Source organism: Centrocercus urophasianus, unplaced genomic scaffold (genome assembly GCF_019232065.1).
Source record: "Centrocercus urophasianus isolate 14NV4802_14NV808 unplaced genomic scaffold, USGS_Curo_1.0 seq_11, whole genome shotgun sequence".
NCBI classification, from domain to species: Eukaryota; Metazoa; Chordata; class Aves; order Galliformes; family Phasianidae; genus Centrocercus; species Centrocercus urophasianus.
The window spans coordinates 54,720,417-54,739,064 of NW_024884253.1; positions in this window are offsets into that span (position 1 = coordinate 54,720,417).

The window sequence follows — 18,648 nt, forward strand, 5'->3', positions numbered from 1 at the left end:
ATAGTGTTATGATCTTTCTAGAGAATGCTACCAGAGATATTCCTTTCCTCTGCCTTCCTCCAAGTTCCTCAAGCACCAGGTTTCTTTTTCTGAGGGATGTAAATTTCCAGCAATTCTCAAATACGTACAATATTCTCCCACAAAAAAGGTATATGACAACTTCACACAACAGATTCTGACAGCTCAAACTGTGCAAGATTGAGCTCCCAAGATATTTCTGCACAACTTCATGTGCTGCTAAACCAACAAAAGAGAGATCAGTTTGGCCATGTAAAGAAAGATGGATTCTTCAGTGATTCATTCCAGACACTGCAACCTATAGATTTTTTTTTTTTTTTTTTTGACAGAATAGTGTGACCTTTGACTAAGAAACTACCTTTTGAATCATAAATTCTGTTTTTGAAAGAGAGAAGCATTTTTGAAACTAAACAAGGTGATGCGTAGGCAACTACAGTCCCAAGATAACTTCTTTTGAATTTCACATAAGAAACAAATAGAATGAAAGCTGCAAAAATGTAGTTTCAAAAGCAAGACTGAAACAGTTGAAAGAAAACCATACAGCCATAAAAATATAATCTCCCTAGATTTTAGCCCCAGTAGCTACTATGTGCACATGAAGGGTCTGAGAGCTAAGTATTTGGCATGAGACACAAGACCATTCATGAAAGTTGGCAGCAGAAGTATGATACCAGGGGGTATACGGGCAGAACTGCAAGGTGAGAAGGGTCACTGGTTGAGAGGAGGCACTGCTGCCAGAAGGGAGACTCGTATTCTCAGATCTCTTCATCAACAGAGCTGCTCCAGCAGTTATCAAATATTCCTAACACTGCAATAGAAATCACAGCACAGAAATTGCTCCTTGGAGATTTTCTACACATGGTTCCTTTGGGAAAAAAATTCAAGACAGAAAATCAAAACCAGACAAATGATTTCAACCAGCTGAACAATTCAACCACGTGTAGTAGTCCATGCAAACTGTTGGCCAGCGTGTGGTCTATCCATACAAGAGTGTATGATTTATCAAGCTTGCTTTCCTTAAGAAAAGTTGAATTATTTTACTTTTGCCCTGAGCTAAGATGCATATTTACATGGGTCAGCTGACTGAAGCAGCCTTTTTAACCTCTGATGAATTGTTTATATGCTCTGCCCCTAGATAAACCCAGCAGAACTTCCTCAAAAGGAGCGCAATCCAACTCTAGCCCCCAGCATCTCACTTCACCAATTGCAGGGGCCTGTTGCTAATAATGGAAAAGTCAAAGCTACTCAAGAGGAACAGAAACATCTTTCAAAGAAAATGTTAGGCAAGTGAAATATGAGGGTTCCTACTCTGAGGCTTAAAATAATGGAAGAAGGGTGCAGGGGACTACGACAAGATAGAAACGTATGTGTCCTGGTTTCTGTGTTCTTCCGCTGCCAATTATAACATTCTTCATGAGTCTCACGTCATTATTTGGTTTACATTGTTTGTTTAATATAACCTTAAAGGTATTTTCCAACATGAAGAATTCTGTAACAAAAGTTCACTGTTCCTAGAACTAATATAAGGCTTGAGAACATTCAGAAAAGAAGCATAAAAAATTAAAGAGGAAAACTCCACAAAGCAACTCTCCTCCCAAATGGTTAAAATCAAATATTTTTTTCTGTCAGTCTTGGGAGGAAAGGGTAATTTGAATTATGAGTTATGAAAGCTATTTTGAGGAGTTTTATGTTTATGTGTATTTTTAATCAGCAGTCTTCCACATAAATCAGTCATCAGTCCCTCTGCTTCATTCTCTAGGAGTGATCAATCATATTTCCTCTTTCAGTGGGGGAAAAAAAATTTAAATATATGTGAAACTCAGCTATCTGTGGCAATTGCTACTCAAAACTCTCACATTAATCTAAATGACTATATTGGGAAATATCCCAATATTTTTTTGAGTAAAATTAATGACAGAATTTTAAATATTTGGATATGTCATTGAGATACGACTTTAAAAAACAAACATACAAACAACATTTTCTTATCTTAAACACAATCATACCCAATTTTGCAGTCAGAGAGATAAGATATATATATAAGAGTAACCAATGTATTTCACACACACATGGCATTTTCTTTATATTATCTGTATAAAAACATACTACAAAAATTATGGTAATGACTAGAAATAAAAGGAATTGTTATTTTACTGCACAATATTCTACCTGAAAAATCCGTCCAGCAAACATATTAGTGAGCCATTTTGACTTTATTACTACACACATATTATTAATAACCGCTTGTATTTCAGCAAGTACCTTAGGGAACTCACTAACAATAAAAAACTAGCGCATTATCCTTAACAACAAAAAAAGAAGTCTTGAAGCACTGAACAAGTACAACTAGCTAGTGAGTTAAAAGTAGAAGCAAAAACTTATTTCTTCAATGTTATTTTTAAGTAAGGACACCAAGTGGGCAGCAGGAAAGGATCCTACAATATCATTAAAAGGACAGAGCTACAAAAACTTCATGACTCACCAAATTACAGTATAGAAAAAAAAAGTAACCTTATGATTCAGACTGTAATTAACAGCTTAGAAAATGCAGAAGAGAAAATTAGTCCAATATCATAGCCACTCAGGGCCTTGGAAATAAGGACAAGAACTTCACAATCAACGCACAGAATTTAGAGAAAGTCTGCAATGAAGACATTTTGAGAAGGAGGCATTTATAGAAATCAGGCATCAGAGATGAGAGATTTCTACATTGCAAAAAAATACAAGCAGAAATTTCAGAAAATAACGTGATCCTCTCGCTGATCAAGAATTTCAATTTGGTTACAGTCAAACAATATAATCAGTTATCAATTATCTTTTTCCAGAATTTATAAATGCAAATTACTACCTGTAGGCTATACTGAAGGTACAATGCAAGTACATCATATTTTTGTACAACAATAAGTAAGTGTTTAATAAAGGAGCCTACCTGCCATTACAGTTGTGCCTCAGCATGTTGAGTTAGCCACAGCTTGGAGCCAGGTGCTCACTCATTCACTCACTCCTTCCCCTTCTTCAGTAGGGCAGATAGAACAAAGAATCTCATTGGTCAAATCAGAGAATCACACAATGCTAGAGGCTGGAAAAGACCGCTGGAGATTACCTAGTCCAACACCCTGCTAAAGCAGGTTCCCTACAGTGTTTAGCAGAGGAAAGCACTCAGATGGGTTTTGCATATCTCCAGAAGAGAGTCTGCAACCTGTCTGGACAGCCTGTTCCAGTGCTCTGTAACCTTGACTGTAATTAAGTTTTCCTTCATGTTCATATGAAACTTCCTGTGTTCCAGTTTCTGTCTGTTGCCCCTTTTTCTGTTGCTGGGCACCACTGAAAGGAGCCTGGCCCCATCCACTTGACAGCTACCTTTCAAGATATTTCTAAGTGCTGATAAGATCCCCTCAGTCTTCTCCAGGAAATAAGAACAGGGAGCTCACTCACCAATTATTGTCAAGACCAAAACAGATTCAACTTAAGGAAGACAAAAATTAATTTACCAATTAAATCTATTTTTAGGTTATTGAGATAAATAACAAACAACTACAACCCAAACACCTTTCCATAGCCCCCTTATTTGCTGGTTCAACTTCACTCTTTCATTCCCTACTCATCTACTTCCTTCTCCTCCAAGTAGCATGGGGGATGGAAAATGGAGCTTGTAATCCCTCCCATTGGATACAGTTCTTCATGAACTATTCCAGCATTTGTTGTTTCCATAAGTTTCACCAGTTTTCCATAAGTTTCACCAGGAACGAACTGCTCTGGTGTGGGCCTCATGGGACATACAATTCCTGACAGAATACCTTCCCCCATGTGGGTTCTTCATGGACTGCAGTTTCGTTAAGGACATAACCACCTGCTACTCCAGGTGCTTCTCCATTCATGACATACCAAGGGACAATCTGCTTTACCATGGTCTTCTGCAAAGGAATATGTGTTCCAACCCTCTTCCCAGTTCTTGTTCACTGACCTTTGTATCTGCAGTGATGTTTCTATCACATTTTTCACACTCTTCTTTCACAGAGCTATACAGGTTTCTTAAACCTGTTCCTACAGAGGTACCTGGTATTGCTTATTGGCTTAGCTCTGGCCAGCAGCAGGTCGCTTTCATAAACAATTGCAGTTGGCTCTGTCTGATATGGATGCAGTCTATGGTGTCTTTTCATATAGTCCAAACCTAAAGCTACTTAACTACTAAAGCCTTATATCATAGAACCAATACACTCAGCAACAAAATAAGGAATGAACAGAAAAGCAGAGTATTGAATTTTGCAATTCTAGATATGTGATAGCTCAGCTATCACATAGACAGAATGTTCCTCTGAATGCTGGTTTAAAATCTTCAGCTGTGGGAGGAGAGGGGAAATCAGGGCTCAATCTAGATATCTACCTCACTCAAGAATAGTTAAACAAATGCTCTCTTGTAGCAGGGTAGCAGTTTCTTCAAGGCTTTTCACAGCCTTCTGTGAATTCAAACACAGCCTGTGTGGGAATATCATACAGACAGGAAAAAGTTGCCAGCAAGTTAATAAAAATGAAAGCTACATTGATTTCTAGGGCAAACCTGGATGCTTCTACATAACTAATCAAAACAACATACCTTTATTGCTGCAAAACTTTGCCCAGTACTTTATGTGTCCCTGAGGTAGAGCTCCCACAGTTTTACTAGCAACAAAACAAAGTAGTTGTTTCTAGCAAGTGTGAAAAGCAACAATCACATCAAGTAAACGTGGGATGATGTGATACCACATCCACTTACAAGCTTATATGGTGTTTTTCAAGAATATGTGTTTATAGAACAGGAAAACTACATCTTACTCAGTTGTGACTTTTCTACACTTACTAATAAACGTTCTTCTCTATATTAAGTATCATCTTTAGTAGTAGAATATGCACATATGCAGTAAGAGACATTCTTAGTTGTCTATAGAGTGCTCATTCTCTGCAATCAAGAAGAACCACCACTGAAGACAAAAATAAGCAGCCAACAAAATGCACCTTCTCTTTTAGTGAAAAATTTTCAAAATAGTGTCTCATATACCTTCAGCTGCTAACACCTGCCAACACTCATGTCGTTTATAATGACAGAATAATGTTTTCCTGAGAGTAGGTATTTCTCCAAAATCTTAAAGTTTTGTGGGGTTTTGTTTGGCTGGTTGAATTTAGTTATCTCCTCAGCTGACCAGCAGTACTTACCATAGTACCATAATAAGAAAAGGAAATTAAAATTAGGAGGTTTTTTTTTAATTATTTTTACAGCATTAGACCTAAAAATACTGCAAGAAAAGGGTACTCAAATGTATATGAAGTGCTCACATTTTCAGCACGGATTTAGGAAGAGAATATAATATGAGATAAATCTAATTAGCTTCATAGAAATGACAATGAGAGATCAGAGGACAAAGTAGAATGTTTAATCTATACAGACTTCAAAAGCTTTTCAGCAGGGAAACAGAAAAAAAGCTAATGAAGAAAATTAGCAATTGTGGTATACATAACAAAATTTAAATTGGATTCAAGAGTGCCATTGTTATATTAATGGTTTGTTGGTTAATACATGCAGGAAACTAGGCTTTTTTGAACGTGAAAGGCCTAGCATTTAGCCAACAGCTGTTGTTAGATTATGTGTATACCACGTAGTACTTTATGCTCCACTTTAACAGAGAGTGTGAATTCATTTGATTCTGGTTCATGTACATGCTTTTCAGCTGTATCCTAGTAATTATAGAATCAAAATTGAAGCTTCACATTTAATAAACTTACAAAATCCCAAGGAACTTGAAGAACTCCGAGTTTTTATAATATGATGGTAAATCTTCAGACCTATGAAGGATTAAAGGTTATGAACCAGAGGGCAGTGGCAGCTGGAAAATAGTTAATCACTGTAGGAGCCCATAAAAAAGAGCACAAAATAAAGTGAAGCTAAAATCATGCTGCCACGTCTTACCTGAAAGAAAATGAATCTTATTAAAATTAATTTCAGACTACTAAAAAATGAATATATGCAAAAAGAAGAGAGCATAACATGAGCAAAAAAATAATTGAGTTCAGTGACTCCTACTTCTGAAACCAAGAACACAACTATCATAAATATTGCTCTACAGCCATTACTTTGCAACATACATCCATTACTGCAGGTCACGCCATAAAATCATGAATCCATGGCAATACACCAAAATATGAATGTGATCACTCTCATCAAAAAGAAAGACAGAATTATCTTTTATATTTACAATGCAGATAATTTTCATGTTATGGCAATGTAGTCCAAGTAGTAAATAGAGAATATAATTCAGTCACTTGAATCCAAATTTGCACAAAATATCACTCAATTTCATTATGTTTATTATTATTTTTTAATAGTGTACAAATGGTATAGCAGGTATTCTGCGTGTTCTATGCAAATCACATCTAAAACCTTTCAGGAAGTGTGTCATATGGAGAAAGAGCAAGCCAAGTAGTAAAAGCATAGTTAAGTGCAAAGAAAACAGAAATGATAAGTAAAATTAATTTTTGGTACCTGAAAACAGTTCAACATATTTTGTATACCAAGCAAAAAGACTGCCTGAAAAAGAAATTGTCCAAGATTTTCTTTCACATCAAATTCAGACACAATGAGACTCTCATAATGGAAATTTCTACTCTTCACCATAGGCATAGAGCAGCATACTATTACAGCTTGTCCTAAAGAGCATCTCATTTTAGTAGCACAAAACAGAAAGTAGCTCAACAGAGCTACATGGGAGGATGCATATAATACAGTCTAAAGATTTTGAAATCTCTAAAGGAGAAATATATAAGTGAGCAAAGATGATTTGTAACTGTTCCAGAAGAGCAATTTGGAAACCACAAAACACCACCTTCTTTCATAATGAGACTCAGTAAGTCCTTAAGATACATATATATTTTTCTATAATAAAAATAGGAAGAGTTAAAGCTTCAAATGTATTCACTGTTTTCATAATAGAGTATTAAAGATCAGATGCAGAGAATATTGATTCAGTGTACGAACCATGAAACATTCCATAAAACAGTGGCAGAATTGCATGGGATTTCTGTAGAGAGGTTGATCAGCTGAATCTCGTGGAAGTTTACAGGAAAAGTTTCTATTAGAAACTTTTAGTTCTATTAGAAGTCCTCAAGCATTAAAAAGCTACTAAACCACTCAACCAAAAACCTGCTGTGCTGAATAACGTCAACAAGCGCACTAATATATATGCAGTCCCTGAGACTGTTTGGCAAATTACAAGATAGTTCAGTATTCTTCTATTTGAATGATAAATCTCACATATTGCACAGGAGGCTAGTTACAGTACACACAAAGTTGCAATTTAAGGATCTGTTTTCCACGCAAATTCGTTAGCAAAGAACAGATGTGGAAAGAGGTGACAGACTCTCCAGCAGAGGAAGATGTAGTTATCTGGGGAGAAGAAATAGTATTAAACATTGAGTAAGACACATATAGCTCTTAATTGTATCATTTTGCATTTTCACAACACCACCACATACCAAGAATTAATTAATCTTCACAGTAACCTTCTCAAATTTTATGGAGGATTTTATCACTTTATCATAAACTCAGACTAGAGATATGGTGTAGCAGGGCTGGGAATGGTTCTCAAAATGTTCAAGACATCATGAAGGGCTCAGAGATATAAACATCACTGCAAGTCAGTCCCTTTGATAGTCATTTCACTACACTGTGGGTTGTTTTGCTCATAGATACTTCATGTCTTTTTGGAACGCTAAAAGGATTATGATAAAAGTCAATCACTTTACACTTGTGACCGTATGGTGTATTTCATTTTCAGATACTACATTATTTATAATGCTGACCTTAATAAATCATGTATGTCACTAAATGAACATCTCTCATAGCTTTGGTCAAATGCCTTGGATCATTTTCATTGCCAATGAATGAAGATGTTACTAAAATCTGCCTCTCATGAAAGATAATGCCTAACATCTGTTTATAACTATTAAACACTGGTTTCATACATAACTGAAGAGCACTACATAAAGACATAAAGTCAGTCTACATCCTCTCACCATTATGTCAGTTACTCTCCAGACACAGAAGTGAAGCACAGTGGATCATAGAAGAGAATCCCGAGGAACATGCATATAGCATCTGTCTGGAGTGTTGTTCAGAAGTTGGTTGTGTATTTATATGTATGGTACCATGACTAAAACTAGACTGTTGTACTTTACAGATATCTCGAATAGCATGAAACATTAATATAACTATTTTCTTTCCCAGTCTATCAGTGTGCAGAGTGTAATGTAAGAGAAAAGTGTAGCAAACAAACATACAATTCAGAAAAGAAGTTTGCCTGTCAGTAATATCCTTTGTTTTACAGAGGGGAAAATGCAGCATGACATTTTCTCCTTGGCAACAAGAGTTTTGTAGTCTGGAATTGTGGATATAGATTAATTACATTTTTCAGAGAAGCCAGCTGGTGATGCATAACCTTCCAATTTTACAATTTTACACATTAAAATCTAAATTCACCTGCTTCCAGTTCTTTACTTTTTTTTTTTTTCGTTTTTCATCTTTCTCAAACCATGGGTTACATCTACTAAATATCTAATTGGAAATAATCACATGCTGGATTATGAAAAGGCTGCAAAACATTCCAGTTTCCAGTCAAATTATATTACAGTGTTTTCACATCTACAGTATAATATGTAAATAAAACCAATAAAACAGATATTTTGCTCAAGTTAAATGATAGCAGATTGATATATATATATATGTACTAGAGTAACTTATGCTATGGTGTTTAGATTCTTATATTTAAAATGTTTCTGCTTATATAAATATTTAAATATTTATGTTATATGAAGAAAGTTCGACGTTAGGCTATTGGCACAGGGAACTGCTACAATAGACCCAGATATAAAACACTGCTCAAATTAATATATCCATTCCATAAGTCTAACAGAAAAAAAAAGAAGGTGGCTCCTGGTTACTACAGCATTTAATGGGAGAGTAAGAAACTCATCCCTATCCATTATTTTATTCAGGTAGTATAGGAAATAGTCAGGATCTCCTGTGTCCTATAAAGATTCTGAGATTACTTTATTTCACCTCAATATGATTAATGAAAAGCATTTATACTTAGCTCTATTTGTAGAACAAAATCCCCCAAGATGTAAATTAATGTTTTAGTGATTTTAATTATTATTCCCAAGCAAATAGTTAGGACTAATTTGGCTCATTATATATATCAATTTCAGATTAGTTCAAACACAGCATAGTAAAGAATTCAATCCACTGAAAGAGCTATCACAGAAAACTAGCACTTTGATACTATAGACTCCACACGGTATCTTTACTTTGTCTTCCATGGGTTATGTTCCAAGCTTCTTAAGTAGAATTACCAAATTTCTGTTGACTTGAATGGTTTTCAGGCTACCAATCACAATATTACTGGGTTTGATAGCAACATTAATATTGTATCTAATTCTGTGTTCCTAAGAGAACTGTAATCAGTTAAATATTTCAGCTGATGCTCATGAATAATTTTTTAAACTTTTGAAAAATAACACTCAGCAAAGCCATTTCCCTTGGTGAGACATTATCCTACACAATTATTGCATCTTTAATTTAGAACACGAGATGCCCTCATTTCCACTAACTCCTAGCAATTCAACATTACAAACATGTGGCAACTATCAGACAAGAAAAGAGAAATCACATTTTATTTCTGTTTCTTAACATCTGTGAAATGTTAATAATAGCTAATAGGTATCTGATTTCAAAAGAACTTTGAGAAAAAGACTAACAGTTACATTAAATGCACCCTGTAACAATTGCAACATACATGTAGAACATCCATGCATTTCTTCTCAGAGTATATTCTTCTCAGAATATTTATTCACATATTAGAAAAAAAAGAATCTAAAATAAACACAGAGAGCATGAAATCAAATTTTGGTTTTACTGCAGAACTCCTGTTTGTGTCACATTTTCACTTTGAATATCATTAAAAACACATCCATACTGGCATAATTTGCTTTGCTGTTTATTGTTGTTTCCCTCAAAATAGTAAAAATCATTTTCACAAAGCACTGTATTTTCTTTCCATCTTACTTCTTTTATTGTTCAAAAACATTATACAGAATTCACACCATCATTTTTCTTTTACTTTTAAAACCATCCACAGATACTTTTATTCATTTTTTAAATAATTGCTTTATATATTAAAATCTGTTCTTTTTAATATACCCACAAGAACCAGGACTGAGCCATTTACACATAAAATTTCTCATACATTTCAAAGCAAAAAACTTAATGATTCATGTTTATCATGGTCTTCCAGCATCTCTCAGAGGAGATCACAGAATTGCAAGACAGCTATGAAATGATGCTGTATCATTAATGAATAACTTACCATAAAAGTCAAAATCACTTGGCCTCTAAAGACTACTTTAGAAATTATGTTATACATATTCTTAAAACGTCAGGGTGATATTCTTCTCTTTTTTCTTTCCTAAACCTCAGTCTAGGAATTACTTAGCAGAAATTTATTATGAATGTGACTACTGTGCTTTAAAATTGTTAATGCAAATCAAGTTATTTGATAGCTTCAGAGTGAACAAACATTGTGGGTTTTTTTCCTAATTACCTAATACATTCTCTTTAATAACTTGCAAACATTTAATACACACTTCTATCATTAGCATAATATAACCATAATGTTCCCATTTAATTATTTTATTTGAATGACTAATCACCAGCTTCTCATTTAAAAATAATGAGAACATTTTACAAACTGCAATGTACTATCTGATATCAATTCATTAGTATAAATAAAAGTTCCAATACACAGAGCTAATACTTTTATTGGTTAATATTCTTTCAGAAATATTTCCTTTCCCTTTTGCAACCCCTGATAAATTAGCAGAAAGTGAATTTGCTGGATATCTACAGATGGAAGAGAACTATATCCAAACAATGATTTATCCAAACTACTATTACTCTTTTTTATTTTTTCCATTCTATGCCACTAATAATTTCAGTTACTGGAATTAATCCAGTAAAAATGAGTCACCTTATTTCTGAAGGATATCAACTTTATTTTTATAGGCATGTTAAAAATAAAGTGCTCTATAGTCCTTCAAATTAAGGATTATTTCAACTAATTATTTTATATTTTCCACTAAGTAATTGAAGAGCAGAATGTAGAATAACATCTAGGAGAAATCAAGGAGAAATATCATTATCAACCTTTCACTACTTTTCATTCAATATGTCAGACCTCTCTCTCCTCTGATGTCTGTATCTGTGCTCATTATTTTTTAATAAAACAGCCTATTTTGTCACATGCTCCCCACTTCCATGTTTCCTCATGCAAATAAGAAAGCATACAGCACTACAGGTCAATATTTTTTTCCCTACATGACCTTCCTGTCAACTCCTGCACTCTTCCATACACATGTATTCATTTTTCTCCATCTATATTTGTTCTTTTTAACTTATTATTTATTTGCCTAATATAGTTAATGCCTACCTTCCACACTGTGGGAACGTTTAATCTCAGGGAACGTTTAAAAACAGTATTAGCATTATTGAATGTATCCAACCACATTAGTCCATTTGGCCAAACCAATGCATCCAAAATATGATTTGATACCTTAGTCCCCTGGCAACACAGAGCAGACCAGGCTGCCAAACTGCGTGCCCAACCTGCACAGTAGCTTGGTGGAAGTGAGTTCATCATCACATCTGTGATGGGACAGGTATCAAGGAACTGTCAGCAAGTTGCTTGCTAAGGGGTAATAGTATTTGTAGCCTTGTTTTAAAAATGAGACTCGTAGCAACATTTTACCATTATGATTAAGGAAACAATTTGCTTACTTATCCAAACATGTACGTGTTCAAGAGAGAAAGAGTTAGCATAATATCATAAAGTGGTGGCTAAACTCTCAGTAATAAATAGACTCATACCCAAATGAAAAATCAGTACTCAAGGTATTTGCTAAAAGTGATTCTCCCTGAACTGAATACAAGACAGTCTGATAGTTATTCAGACAGCTTCTGTAATCTGCAATAAAACAAAAACATGTTCCTGCTATAGTTTTAAAAAATTATTTTCAAAAAGAAAAGAAAAATCTTGGTAATAAAAACTCTCCATTCTTATAAATATGACTTTAACGTTCACACTTATATGAAAATACCTTGCCTACTAAAAATGAGCATAAAATTACTACTAGATAAAAAGGTGAAAAAAATAAATTCAATATTTGAAATACTTAGGCCATTGATCACTTTATGTTGTTCTGTTGTGAATTTGATTGTTCCCAGAACGCAGACTGTAGTATTACAAAAACTTTGTGCATTCTTTGCCAGTGATCTAGTATATGTCCAAGCTGTAGCCATTAGTACAAGCTCTTGTAATAAATCTGCCTCTTCCATGTGTCTTCTGTGTTGGAATAACTGTATCTACTTTAAAACCATCAAGACAATTTGACTAACTTCAGAAAGTTACCATAAATTTATTCATATAGGCTTTTCTTACTTGTAGTAAGATTTCTCCCAGTTTCTTTTTTTCTGGACAAGATGATTCTTCTGGCAATTTCTCTTCTAGTATAAACCTATTTATTGTTCCCATGAGACACAAAAGGTTAAAGAGTTGCTCTATTTTGCTGTTGATTTTTTTCTGGTTTGTCAAATACTTTGGCACCTTTTTCCATGCAGATTCATATCCAAAGAAAAGTTGCTCTTTCTCCTTCTCTCTCTCTCTCTTTCTCTCCCATTTTAAATACAAGTTACTAATAGATCAGTAATATGAAATAATGGCAATTAAATAAACATGTCCTCTAAATGAATAGAATGTACTGTAAATATCTGCTAGGATATGAGGCCATTTTCCACCTTCAGACACATATAACAAGAAAAAAAAAAGCTAAAACATGTTGATAAATATAACAGCTTAGATTTAGTGAAAAAGCCATGTGATTCTTCGAGGTTCTTCAGGCTATTAGCTTCCTTTTATCAAGATTTTGGCAGAGCAAACCTTCAAATTTTGATCTGATTGCACTCAACACAACTGTTAACTTCCTTTTTTTTAATTTTTTTAATTTTTTTTTTTTTTTTTTAATTAGCCAGACTGAAAACAAAAAAAAATCCCACCAGACATACAATATTTTAGCTGGAAAACAAATCAGAATGTTCAGTCTCTTGGTGAAAGTAGGGCTTAATTCAAAATTGCTTCAGGCTGCTCAAGGCCTTTTCGTGATAACATTTGAAGATCTCTAAACATAGTTATCGTGACCTTTCTGAGGAATTTTTTTTGTGCTTAACCAGTCTCGTTGGAAAATAAAGACCATAGACCTAATTGTAGGCATAGTCTCTGAAATCTAATGATAGTGTTCAAAAAGCATCCACTTTAGCACAGCTATTCTGGTGCTAATTATTTTAGCAGGATAAATAAGGCTATAATTAAATGTGAAGCTTGTAGCAGCTGGAAATAAATTTTGCTGTAGAAAAAGAATGCAGAAAAAGAGAGAAAATAGTAAAGTGAAAGCAACAGAGAACAGAAAAACTGTTGTTCTGAAAGGATAAAGATATGTTGAACAATATTTTTGTTAAGCAATATGAAATACAGTTACTACCCAGTAGCAAAATTGTATTTTTGATTATTTTGGGAACTACCAAGAGCTTGGATTTGTATTCAGGATATTTAAGATATGTTGGCACCACCTGTTGTAACCCACTGTTGAAGCATTTCTCTAAACTGCGTGTTCTTACCTAGATCTTTTTTTCTTCTGATTTCAGAGGCTTTCTCTGATGTATGATGTTTCCCCTGCTACTGATCCACTCACAAAGTTCAAATTTGTGACTCAGGTTGAATCATGTATTTTTATTATTTAATTCTAAAGTTTATCTTCACTCTTCAGGAAGACTTAGCCTGACACAGATTGCATATAAAGCTCTAAGCTTAAAATTTAATTGCAATTTCTGGTGGTCAAAGTAGCCAAATAATGCTTCCCTCTCAGTTCATATCATACCTGTCCCAAACAAGTGAGTATCTCTTTTGATGCTCTCGATAATTCATTGATTTCCACTTTTCTGGTTGATGAGTTGGAAAACCAAATGCTGTTGATCATACTCTTTGCTGCAGTGTCATTGACTTTAATAGTTTGCATCTATGTTTTTGCCATAGTTGACTTTAAAAGACAATGACATCATACGCGTGAAAGTTCTGCTACCAAGCTTCCTTCATTTTCCTTCTTTAAAGAACAACTCAAACCATAGGCATTAGTAACAATTTTGAAACACACTACTTGAAAGAAATGACAAAGGAAAATAATCTCTTTTCTAGAACTTCCTCCTTTAAGAAAGGCAAGCAGGTCTACTTTTCAAATGAGCATACTATCTTGTGAAGATTACTAAAATGCCAACGAAGTCAAATAAATCTAAAGACACCATGACAGTGCTTTGCATTGAGCACACCCTCAGTAAGTTTTCTGATGACACAAAGCTGAGTAATGTGGTTGATACAGCAGAAGGAAGAGATGCCATCCAGAGAAATCTTTATAAGCTCAAAAAGTGGGTCCTTTTGAATGCAATGAGGTTCAACAATGCAAAGTGCAAGGTTTTGCACTTCCCAGACATGTATACAGACTGGGAGAATTCCTTGAGACTAGTCCTGCTGAGAAAGACTTAGGAGTCTTGTTGATAAGAAACTAAGTTTGAGCCAGCAGTTTGCACCTGCAGCCCGGAAGGCCAATGGTATCCTGGGCTCCCTCAGAAGAGGGGTGGACAATAGGGCAAGGGAGATGATTGTCCTCTTCTACTCCGCTCTTGTGACACCCCAGTTGGAGTACTGCATCCAAATCTGGGGCCCCCAGCACAGGAAATATGTTGAGTTTTAGGAGAGGGTTCAGAGAAGGGCCATGAAGATGATTGAAGTACTGGAGCACATTTCCTATGAAGAAAGGCTGAAGGAACTGGGTTTGTTTTGCCCAAAAAAAGGCTGCAGAAACACTTCATTGCAACTTTCCAGTAATTAAGAGTTCAGAAGCAGGAGGGTAGTCAACTTTTTATATAGGCAGAGAGTGATGGGACAAGGGAGAAGGGTTTTAAACTAAAGGAAGGAAGATTTAGATTGGATGTCAGGGGGAAGTTTTTTACTGAAGAAAGTAGTGACGTGCTGGAACAGGTTGCCCAGAGATGTTGTGGATGAGCAGTGCCTGGAGGTGTTAAAGGCAAAGTTGAATGGCGCCCTGGGCAATCTGCTCTAGTACTTGACGTAGCGGCTGGCAACCCTGCCTATGGCAGGGAGTTGGGAACTTCGTGATCCTTGAGATCCCTTACAAAGCAAGCATTTCTATGACTACATGATTCATTAGCACAGACTTTCAGATTTTAGTCTATCCATCTTCGTGTAGAATTTGTCTTTCAGGTAGTCTCTGTGCTCACTCTTTCTCCAAGGCTACCTCTGCAACAACCTCTACTTTTGGATAGAGTAAGAAGCAATTTACACATATATTTTTTCTCCTCCTGACTTAAATTCCAGTCTCAACTACATATACTAAGGTTAGGGCAAAAATAATGAACATTATAGGTATTTGGAGTCAGAAGGAAAGGATTAAACTTATTTGTGGCTTAAAATGTTGCTTTCATTTTTTCTTAGTTTTTCTTGTCTAACCATGTCTCCTAGACATCTCTCACTTCTAATTTGCAATGAGGACTGAATTACAACAAAAATATTTTGCTGTGCTTGCTAAACTATTCTGGTTATAAGTGCAAATCACCATTTTGTTAGTGATGGCATTTGAAGTGAAATCTCACTTCTAAGAATAGAAAATATCTGTCATAGCCATTAGATGCAAGCCAAAGACTAAAAGTTTACATTGTATCTATTCCAGTCAAACCACTTAGTTAATTTGGAAAGGAAAGTGGGAGGGAAGAGGAAAGATAAAGAAGAAAATAAAAGAAGGTGGTACAGCTCTACTCTTCTGAAAAAAAAAAAAAAAAAAAACTTTCAGAATTGCTTCAACATCACACAATGCAGTCCTGGAATACAGAAAGAGAAATTCTGCCATCAGCAAAAGGGTCATTTTTCTGTTACTTAATTTCACATAATTGAAATTTTCACAGAAAGAAAAAGAATGTTCTGAATTCTCAATTTTTTTTTTCAAATTGGGTAGGCTGGAGGGAGCAGAAAATTGATCCCAAGACTCATTGAAGGAAACTCTCTGTATGCTTTATAGCCTAACAACCCAGACAGCAGTAGTTCCAGCATTCAGCACCGTAACAATGAAAAGCCTGCAGAAGTTGAGTCACAAGAAATCCAGCCAAAATAAAAAGAATTTGGTAATGTTCTATGACAATCAACAGACTGTTTTCTTGGAAAGATTGAATAGCATGTGTTGGTCCTTTAAGATACTTATTTTATAGCACAGTGTCCTAAGATCTCATCTGTGTCACATAAATGAAGCCTGCTTTCACACACTGCTGTTGATCTAACAATTTCAAGAACAAACACATAGAGCTCATCCACTTGTGAAATTTCTGACGAAGCAAAGCAAAGTGACACTTCCCTCTCACTGTCATTGACCAAGTCAAGGACCCTACTATAAGATTGTTACACATCATGTGCCTTGATACAGAATGACATTTCATGCAGAATTCTATTGCACATCACAAATAAGCAGGTTTCACAAACTGCTGCGTTTTTGCTGGTACTTAATTTCAGTTGAAGTAGCATTAGATGAACATAAAGGGCTTTTGAAAATCTTATCAAAAGCATATCTCAATACCTCATAGTTTAACTCACACTCTGCCTCTAATTCTCACATTCCTGCATGGTTTTATTGGTTTTTCTAGTCAACCTTTCTGTCTATTCCATGCTTATTATTCATTTTTGCCAACAGTGCATATCTGCTTTAAATCAGAGGTATAATTACCTAACTGTTCAAGTTGACTCTATTCATGTGATTTCCACAAGTATAATAAAATATCAATGAAATATGAATTTCTATTCAGAAAAGCAGGTTATACTGAATTGTGTTCTGTTTCTTCACTGCCGTAAGCAGTGGAACTTGATTAAAACTGGATTTAAATTGTTTAGCCAATTATTTGTGGTGAAAACAAGAAATAGTTACACAGTTGTATCCAGAAGTCATTGACACAATGGAGAAGAAATCCAGCAGTCCCTCCATTCAGTAACATTGTGAAAAAAGAATTTCTATTCTGTGCAAAGAAATCTTCATTTTCTTGACTGTCATGTCATCCATGACAGCTTCACAGACCCCTCTAAGAATTAAAAACTTGCCAGTTTTCACCATACTCCTTTCAGTCACATTTTCTCAGCGTTCATTCTTCATAAGCATATTTTTTTGTCTTTCTTCTATATGTAACAACAGTGTAAGTGCAAAAAAAGGTGATCATTTAAAGCCAGTATAATTAATGTAATTTAAAAACTGGACACTTTTTGAATAAATCAAGTTTAATGACTGGACACTATATAAAATATTCACCTCATATTCACTGAGTGAATTATTCTACAAACTTTATTCTATTCTATGTTTGGCTCTTCGGGGTCTAATCTATCTAATTTTAGGTAACTTACTTCAACAAGCCCCATCCATCCTTGCTCATAAAATATACTTTATTTACTGTATTTACAGTCTCTTTCAAGAAATCCATATTTAATAAATTCCTGCTCTGATTTGACATTATATGACATATAATGCCACCCATAAAAGAGTGGGGGGACCAGTCAGGGTTGTTGGCCATAGCTTACACATTTTACACTTCTTTAACATAGATAATTACTTTTCATTCTTCACAGTAAATTGTTCTCAGCTAACAAAATGCACCTACCTTTCTCAAAACTCAATCCCTTTGCATTCACAAAGAATAAAAACAGTAGACAAATCACCAGTCACCAGGACTAAAACCTCAGTAGAAAATCCACTCCAACCATCCACTAAATTTCAGAAATTTCACAGAACGTGTGAAATTCAAATGTAACACCTGAATAGCCTCAAATACATGAAATTTCAATGATTACTTCCTCCAATTCCAAGCTGGTTCTTTTAACCTTGAGTTAATGCATGCGAGTTCAAACTTTTGACTTGCATGGCCACATCAAGTGAAGAAGAATTGGGCTTGGGCTGCATATAAAACACAGTGAATGAAAACTTATTTTTTATTAATATTCTTTTACTAAAACATATAGAGGGCAACAAAACCATAAAAACAGTGGGATACTTGACTTTGGTTTTGTGAAACTAATGCAGCAGTGTGTAGTTTGACATAAGTGTAATTCCAAGCAAGTTCTCATGAGATTGTTGATATAATTTTACCCTTCCTATGCTTCATTCTTGAAAATAGTTGTTCACAAATGTATGTACTGCCAAAAAGTGATGACGTGAATAAGGCATGACTGTGAAGCAAGGGATATTTTTCTGTGGTAAGAAATCTGGTCTTATAAAAGTCTACTAAAGGGACAACATCAAATTTTTCTTTGAGTTGAATATCTGACTGCAACTGTATTTGTAATGTGCCAAGATGTAGACACCACAGACGTTGTGGTCACTTTTAGCCTTCTAGTAATAATGTTAAAAAATTCCCACACTGTACACCATGTGTTTCTTCTGTTACTAGCAGAATAACTA